Source organism: Arachis stenosperma, chromosome 10 (genome assembly GCF_014773155.1).
Source record: "Arachis stenosperma cultivar V10309 chromosome 10, arast.V10309.gnm1.PFL2, whole genome shotgun sequence".
Classification (NCBI taxonomy): domain Eukaryota; kingdom Viridiplantae; phylum Streptophyta; class Magnoliopsida; order Fabales; family Fabaceae; genus Arachis; species Arachis stenosperma.
In genome coordinates this window covers 68,407,969-68,416,727 of record NC_080386.1, presented here as the reverse complement: position 1 = coordinate 68,416,727, position 8,759 = coordinate 68,407,969, and positions in this window count along the sequence as shown.

Below are 8,759 nucleotides of genomic sequence, written 5' to 3'. Positions count from 1 at the left end.
AAGGTCCTTGGTTCGACACTTGAGAAATGCACGCTGGTGCAATTTCCTTGGGTTCCTTGTAGCGCCCTTGATCTTTGCTTCCTCAAGGTGTTGAGTTCGAATCTTGGGGGATGCATTTGACCAATTCTTGGCTTGTTTTCCTTATGAGTAGCGCTCCCCTCCTTCCCTAAGGTCATGGGTTCAAACCTTGGAGCAAGCATTGGCAACTTATTTCCTTTGATTTATTTCTTGTGAGAGCCCGATAATGCTCCCTTGGTGAGCTGAGCATTGTTTCTCCTTTCCTTGTTTCTTGTTTCTCAAATTGTGCTCAGCTCTCAAGGGGAGCAGAGCATTGAAATGTTGCTTCCTTGGTTCATTGTTGTGCTCCTTTGGAGAGCACTGAGCTCTTGGGGAGAGCATTGTGGCTTCCCTCCTTCATTGTGCCACGCTTCCTCATTTGATTTGGTCATGGGCCACGCTTTTAAAAGCGTGGCCTAAGGCTCCAAAGTGTGCTCCAGCTTCAAAGTGTGCCCCAAAGCTCTTTTTTTCTCCTTTTTAGCTTATTTTGTGCTTCTTTGCTTCTTTTTTTTTTCTTATTTCCTACAAGATTTATAAAATTAAAAGATCAAGAAAATATTCCAATTAAGCACAAAAGAATGCAACATTTAAGCACTAATCATCAATTTATTGTATGAAAAAGCATAGAAAAACATGACATGGTGACATGTCATCAGTGATGAGTCTAGTCTAGCGAATATTTGGAAGAGTTTGTTGAAATTGATTTAACAGAATATAAATTGCAAGAATTCTAAAGTGCTGAAAGTAAATGGCAGAATGTAAATTGCGAAAAGGTAAATGGCAAGAAACTTAAATTGCATGAAAAGTAAATAGCATGAAATGTAAATGGGGATTCGGTGCTGGAAAATTAAAGGAAGCAGTAAATTCAAAGCAATTAAATGAAATTCAAGGCAATCAAAGTGAAAAATAACAGAGAGAAAGATTTATTAGGGATTGGAGATATCTTAATCCATCATGAATCAAATGGGTCTCAACTTTCTTCTCAATCATATGAGTAGATCTATGGCGGATTGTCATTGATTGGATCCCAATTTCTTGGCAACCCAATCTCTCTAATCACAATCAATCTTGCCAATTCCTTGATCTAATTTTCATGAGAAAAGGTTACGTGCATTCCCTTATCCATATGGCACACAAATTCTCAAGACCATAATTCCTCCCGAATAGTGTTGGTCAAGATAATTGTGAAGGATAGAGCTCCAATTCTAATGCTCGTGATTCCCCTTCCGAGGCTCACACAAGCATTCAATAGATTCAAACCCCCTTCTGGAGTAAGTGAATCTCAATCAAAATAGAAGGTATCCTATAGCTACCCAAGCGGATTGAGAAGAAGAAGATGTTCATTCAATCATGTGAATTACAATAGAGCTCCTCCCCTAATGATTGGGGTTTAGTTCATCATCGCTCTAAGAACAAGTGCAAGGAATTTAAATTGCTTGAAAGTAAATCAAACTGAATACGAACTTAATTGTAAAATTGCAAAAGACAAGAAGTGCAAGAAATTGTAATTGCATAAAAGTAAATGAAGCTCAATACAAACTAAGAAGAAAGTGCAGAATGTAAAATGGGTACAAAAGCGAAATGCTAAACTAAGCTCTCTGGAGTCTATAATCCTCTAAGAGAGGTCTGGAGTCTCTAATCCTCCAACCTTCAGAGCCTTCTTTTCTAACTTCAAAATTCTTCTATTTATACTCTCCTTCTCATCTTCAGAATGGGTCATCAAGTACTTGGATGTGGGCCTTGGCCTTGATTGAAGCAGTCAGGAATGACTCTTGATGACGTTGACATTGGCTGTTAACACACCAATGTTTACAAGTTTGGATGGGTTCCATTGAAAATGAAATTGGCCTTAGCGTTGGTGAGCAATGTTTGTGTACAAACAGTAGCACAAACATTGCATGCAAAAATCTTTTTTAGCATTGCCACTAATGTTGGACTCAAGGTTGGTGGCACCAACGTTCTTCATGTCATGTGTACGCATTGCCCATGCGTACGCGTGACCCAGCGTTGGCGTGCAAACGCTAGAGTTCAACACACAACGTTGGCACAACAACGCCCCTATCACGCGTGCGCGTTGCCCACGAGCACGCGTGGATTGTCAATTTCCACGCTCACGCATACGCGTCGTCCATGCGCGCGTGTCGAAGCAAATTTTTCCAATTCCAAATTGAGATTTTATCGAAGACGTTGGTGGTAACGTTTGTTCACCAACATTGGCCCCCTTTCAATTTGTAACGTTGCCAGCAATGTTGGTTAGCCAACTATGGGCCACCAATGTTGCTTGGAACATTGTGAGCAACGTTTTTTGGCAAAGTTTGTGGCAACGTTGGTGAGCCACTTTGGCCACTAACATTGCTTCTTCTTATATAATCAACGTTCATGGCAACGTTGGTGAGCCAACTAGGGCCACCAATGTTGCTTAGTTCTTCCTATGCCAACGTTTGTGGCAACGTTGGTGAGGCAACTTTGGCCACAAAGTTGCCTTTTCTAATTCTTCCTTGCCTTTCCTCTGCTTCTCATTACCTATTATCAACCAAACAAATGCATCAAAGCATTGCCATAATCACAAGATTTTGCATCATTCATAGCATCAAACAGTTCTTGCATAAATCTCATGAAAATGCACATAATTAACAATGTTTGATCAAATCAAGGCATGCATACAATTCTCATCCAAATGCTTACTTATTACCTAATAAATGCATGAAAACCAAGTAAAAACTAATAAAAAAGGCTTGTGAAACTAGCCTAAGATGCCTAGGTATCACAACACCAAAATTAAATCTTGCTTGTCCCCAAGCAAGCAGTAAAACATAAGGAGAATGAATGAAAACAGAGAGAGGTATAAGCTCTTATTGGAGATATTTAAGTTAATGGGGTTTTCATGCATGATATCTTAGTGATTTTTCTCTGTGGCTAAGGTAGTGAAATTCCTTTGGATCTTTACTTTGATGACAATAAAAATGAGACTTGTTATTGTTTGGTCCTTAGTTTGAGGTTTTCTTGCTTTCTTTCCTTTGATTTAGACTTATTGCTTGCTGAGGCTAAATGCTATGTGTTAAGGTAGCTTTTTAAAGTAAGCTTTTAGCCAGCATTCCCGCCCCAGTTGGTTCAAGATGATAGGTGTTGAGACACCCGTAAGGACTTACTTGCTCAAGCCTCTACTTTGCACATACACATCACAGGCATTTAGCTTATTTTATTCTTTGGACATTGGTGCCCAGCACCTCTTTGGGTCACTAAATGCTTTGTCTCAAAGTAGCTCTTGATGGTGGACTTTCGGTTGGCAACCCCAGGTTAGTTAACCCAAGTTGCCAGGTGATGAAGCACTAACAAAGAGGTGTTTTTGCCGGTTTAGAATCAAAAGGATCAATTTGTTGGTAGTATAGTCTAAACCAACAATGAATTCTCTTAATCAAATGTTAAATTCAATTCAAATCAACCGAGAGTAATGAAACCTCGGGCCGTTCTCCCTAGGAATGCAATTGAGAGTGTTACACCTTCGGTTGTTAAGGGCAAAAGGGGGATTTTAAAATCAAGAAATGAAAGATTAAAAGAACTAAGAAATCAAAGAACTCAGTAATAATCAACATTGATATTAGTGCAAGTATAAAGGGAATAAGATCAAAACTAGTGAAAATGCTATTAATGCATAAAAAGAGCCTTGACTTGGAAAATGAGGATCCAAGGAATCCAATCATTACCATAACCACAACTATGATAATTATGGTGAGTCAATCTCGCCTAGTTAACCCCACACATCGAGGAGTAAGTCAAGCAAGCATAATTGACCTTAGTCATAAGTCCTAGCTAACTTACCAAACTAGTTGATAAAAAGCTAGCGTTAATGAAAACAAGAGTCAACTAACTATCCAAGAATTATCACTAAATGTCGGACATTATGACTCTAGTATCCTAGGAACTCAAACTCCAAGTCAAGGTGTGAAAATCTACTCAAAATCCATAATTGACATTTTCATAAACACCTTATGTGCATGAAAGTAAAACATGGAAAATTGCAAGGAAAATTAGAAAAATATAACCAACTATTCACAAAACCAAATATAAACATCCAATCAAGCATAAAGAAAGCATGAAACATTAAATTCATTAATCAAAACTTCAAGAAACTCAAAATTGCAAATATGAACAAAGTAACTTGAACCAAAAGGAAATGAAAGTAAAAGTGCTTTAATTAAAGAGGAAATTAAGAGTACTTACAATTAAAGAAGCAAAAATCCAAAATGAAAGCTTGCTATAAAATGCTATAATGGAAATTGATAAACCCTGAGGCAGTATTCTACTCTACTCTATACTACTCCTACCCTTATATTTTTTTCTAAAACTAATGAAAACCTAATAAAAAGTGAGCCCTTTAACTGATGCCTTCACATGTGTTGATATATCCTTAATATAGCACTTCAATTCAGCCTTCAATCCTTCCAAAATGGGCCAAAAGCCATCAGAATTCGCGAAGCACGTGTTTCATTAATGAAATCACGTGTTGGGTCCTGTGTGTACGCACAGATGCTTATGCGCACGCACACATGCTAATTTCTTCTTGTGCGCACGCACACTTCGCTGTGTGTGCTTTTCCTTGTTTTCTTCATATTTTCTCCCTTGTACATGCTTTCTTCCACTTTTGCCAAGCCAATCTGGCCTCAATGACCTGAAATCACTCAACAAACCAGTCATGGCATCGAATGGCATAAAAGTGGAATTAAATTTCCCAATATAAGCTCAAAATTGCATGTTTTCACATTTAGGATCAAATTAGGGACAAAAAACAAAAGTATGTTATTTTGGTGCCTAAGTGTGAGCTTATGTGATGAAATCCATCCAAATCAAGCTAAAATATATAGAAAAATATGGAATCATCAAGCACCCCTTAGAACCTACTGGTCCAAGCTTATCTTTGTACAAGAGCATTAATAAACCCATATTTTATGGTTTATCTTGTGCATAATTGAGTGGATTTTATCAACTCTTTACCCACTTATTCATACTATTCGCATGTTTTACATTTGCCTTCCTAATTATGTGCTTTGATTGAAAACATGTTTCTTTGGACTTATATTTGCTATTATTAATCCTCTCTTATTACCATTAGATGCCTTGATATGTGTGTTAAGTGTTTTCAGATATTATAGGGCAAGAATGGCTTAAAGGATGGAAAAGGAAACATACAAAAATGGAAGGAAAGTGCAAAATGGAGTTTCTGAAGGAATTGGCATCCACGCGATCGCATGGATGACGCGATCGCGTGCCAGAAGCGAAGAGGCAATGACGCGGCCGCATGACTGACGCAACCGCGCGACTTGAGCAAATCGCATACGACGCGGACACGTGACCAACGCGACCGCGCGACAAGGAGAACTCCGAATGACGCGACCGCGTGACCCACGCGGACGCGTGACCCACGCGGACGCGTGACAGAGGCCATGCACCAGAAATTGCAGAAAACGCTCATAGCGGATTCTGAAGCATTTTTGGCCCAAATCCAAGTCCAGAAGTCATAGACCAGAGGTTATGAAGTGGAGGAATGCATCCAGGGAGGGACACTGCGAATTTTCTGTTACTTTTCCATGATTTAGATCTAGTTTTGAGAGAGGTTCTCTCCTCTCTCTCTTAAGATTAGGATTTAGGATTTCTCTTAGTTTTACGAGTGACTCTCAATCACAGGTTCTTTATTTTTATTGAATTTATGAACTCTTCCATGTTACATATTACTCTTTTAAATTAATGTTATTTGAGGTATTTCAGTTTAATATTGCTTTCTTTTATTTACATGATTATTACTTCCCATCTAAAAGCATTTTTATTCCAGCAGCTTCAATTTCCTTTCCTTTTGGTCTTGGTTAAATAATTGGTAACTCTATAGTTATCAAACTCATTATTGATTGAAAATTGGATTTCTTCATTTCATTAATTCATATTCCAATAACTCTAGCCTTTCCCAAGGAAAGACTAGGACTTGAGGATTTGAATTAATTCATCCATTTAACTTACCTTCATAGTTAGAGGTTAACAAGGTGGGAGAAGAATTCAATTCTCTTCATAATTGATAAGGATAACTAGGATAGGACCTCCAGTCTTTATACCTTGGCAAGAGTTTATTTTACTGTTAATTTATTTTACTTGTTATTTAAATATGCTTGTACCCATTGCCCAAATTCCAAAAACCCCAATTTTACCTTTTTCATAGCCAATAATAAGAACATACCTCCCTACAATTCCTTGAGAAGACGACCCGAGTTTTAAATACTCGGTTATCAATTTTAAAGGGGTTTGTTACTTGTGACAACCAAAACGTTTGTACGAAGGGATTTCTGTTGGTTTAGAAACTATATCTACAACGCGACTAGTTTTATAAAATTCTTTACTAGCAAAAATTCCAATGTCAAAATGGCGCCGTTGCCGGGGAATTGCAAACGTGTGCCTTGTTATTGGTTATTGTAAATATTTTTCAATAAAATATATCTTTCTTTTACTTGTTTATTTGTTTTTTCTTTTTCCCCTTATTTCTGATAGCTACTATGAATTCTCACCCCTCTCGCTTTGAGTTTAGTTCTAACTCTGTTGAAGGAAATATAAACCACAGCAGGAATATGCATCAAGGTCAGACCAATCAAGGATGGATGGAGTCAAGAGGATTTAATCAACCCTTTAGGCAACAACACCCTCCAAGATATCATGGACAATGACCATTCTACAATGCATACCCAGCTGAAAGATATGGTGGACAACCTTGTAACTACCAACAAGCCCCACCCCGTGCCTATAGACCATCCTCTCAACATGACCTCGAACCACCACACTCACAAGCTTCTTTTCGCCATTCGCCACCATACGATCCTTATCCGCCCCAATACCAATCCAATTACTCCCAAGAACCACCACTCCCTCATACGCATTACCCATATCCATCAAAGTCAAAATCACAGGTTAGCCTCGAAGAATCAATGAAGCAATGTACTGCACTCCTTCATCAACTGGAGCAAGTAATGGTAGAGAAATTAAAACAATTATCTTCTGGACGTTCAGCCCCTCAACAGACCCTCATGGCCTTATGTGGAGAATCTAATGAAGAACGTGTTGTGAAGAAGACACAGGAAACTCCAGTGAACAACATAGAGCATAACTTCGTACTAGAACAAGTAGAGAAAGTTGTCATTGCAGAAGAAGAAGAGTCGGTTGTTGTGGAGAACTCCGTCAAGGATGTTACAATTGACGCTGAGGAGGATTTTGCACCGCCTCCAATGCAATTATTTTATGAAGAACTGAATGGAATAACCCAGGACATAGGTTTCCTTGATGATGATGATCACGAGACTTATTCTCTTAGCGGCGAACTTGCATCCACAAGTGATTTCTTTGAGACAGAAGAATCTTCCCCGAGTGAATATGAAGATGATGCTAAGGTAGATCTTTCTCAACCTCCAATATATGACTTGAGCGATGATGAGGGAGAAATTGAAGACTCTGATCAAAAGATGGTTGAAGTGAAAGAATTCACAGAAGATTATAAGGGAGCAGAACTTACAGAACCACTGGAAACACCTATCCCAAGGCCGTTACCGCCCACCACAAACTACAAGTGGGTAAAATCCTTGTCTTTTATCTTCAATATTCCACTTGATTATGGTTTACTTGAAACAGATGGCTAGCTTAGAGCTCTTTGCAGCTTTAAGAGTAAAAGGGAAATGGCTCATACTCAGAGCCGGTGCACAAAGTTCAATAAGATTCCACGCTTCAACTTGAAGTGCAAGGATTGGTATCATACTCAATTGAGTGGATCACGGAGAACGTTTGGTCACCGTGGTGAGAATCTAATTTCCAAACCGCCCAGATGGAAAAGTATAGATCAAAACGAAAGCGGATTTGGAACCAAAGTTTGGGATCCTGGAAAATATTCTGATATTCATCACCCCGGGAGCCTGAAAATCTGTTTGAAGCTGCTCAGAAGCTTCACATGCCTAGTTTGGGACCCCGGAGACTATTGGCATTCCAAGCATTGGTGGAGATTTTTGGATGAATTTAAACATAAGCCACCATAACAGGAAGCTCAACCAATGTCCAACTTAAGGACTTTAACTAAAAGTGCTAGGTGGGAGACAACCCACCATGGTATGATCGTTTCTTTTTCATTTTTATTTAGTTTTATTTGTTTTCAATTTTTATTTTATTCTTCATTGAACCTGAAATCATACATAGCATTCACATTAAGCATTGCATTCTGCATTTTGCATAAAAAAAAAAATGCACGCGACGCGGCAGCGTCGCTGACGCCTCTGCGTCACCAGTGCGTTATGAAGAAAAGAAAGTTGAATAGAGAGTTACGCAAAAGCGTGGCAGGAGGCGTGCTTTTGGCACAATTTGACCCACGCGACCGCATCGCTGACGCGTCCGCGTCATATGGGAACCACGCCTCTCACGAATGGCAGAAGGAGATTCAATGGAATCTCTATGTTCTCTGTATGAGCCTCAGATTCCTTTGGATCCTTAATAGGAAACTCCTTCTTGCCTGAGGAACGTCCCAGGAGGTCTTCCTCACTAGGATTTTCGTCCTCCTCCTCCCTTGTACATTCGGCCATATTGACTATGTCAATGGCTTTGCACTCTCCTTTTGGATTCTCTTCTGTATTGCTTGGGAGAGTACTGGGAGGAGTTTCAATGACTTTCTTACTCAGCTGGCCCACTTG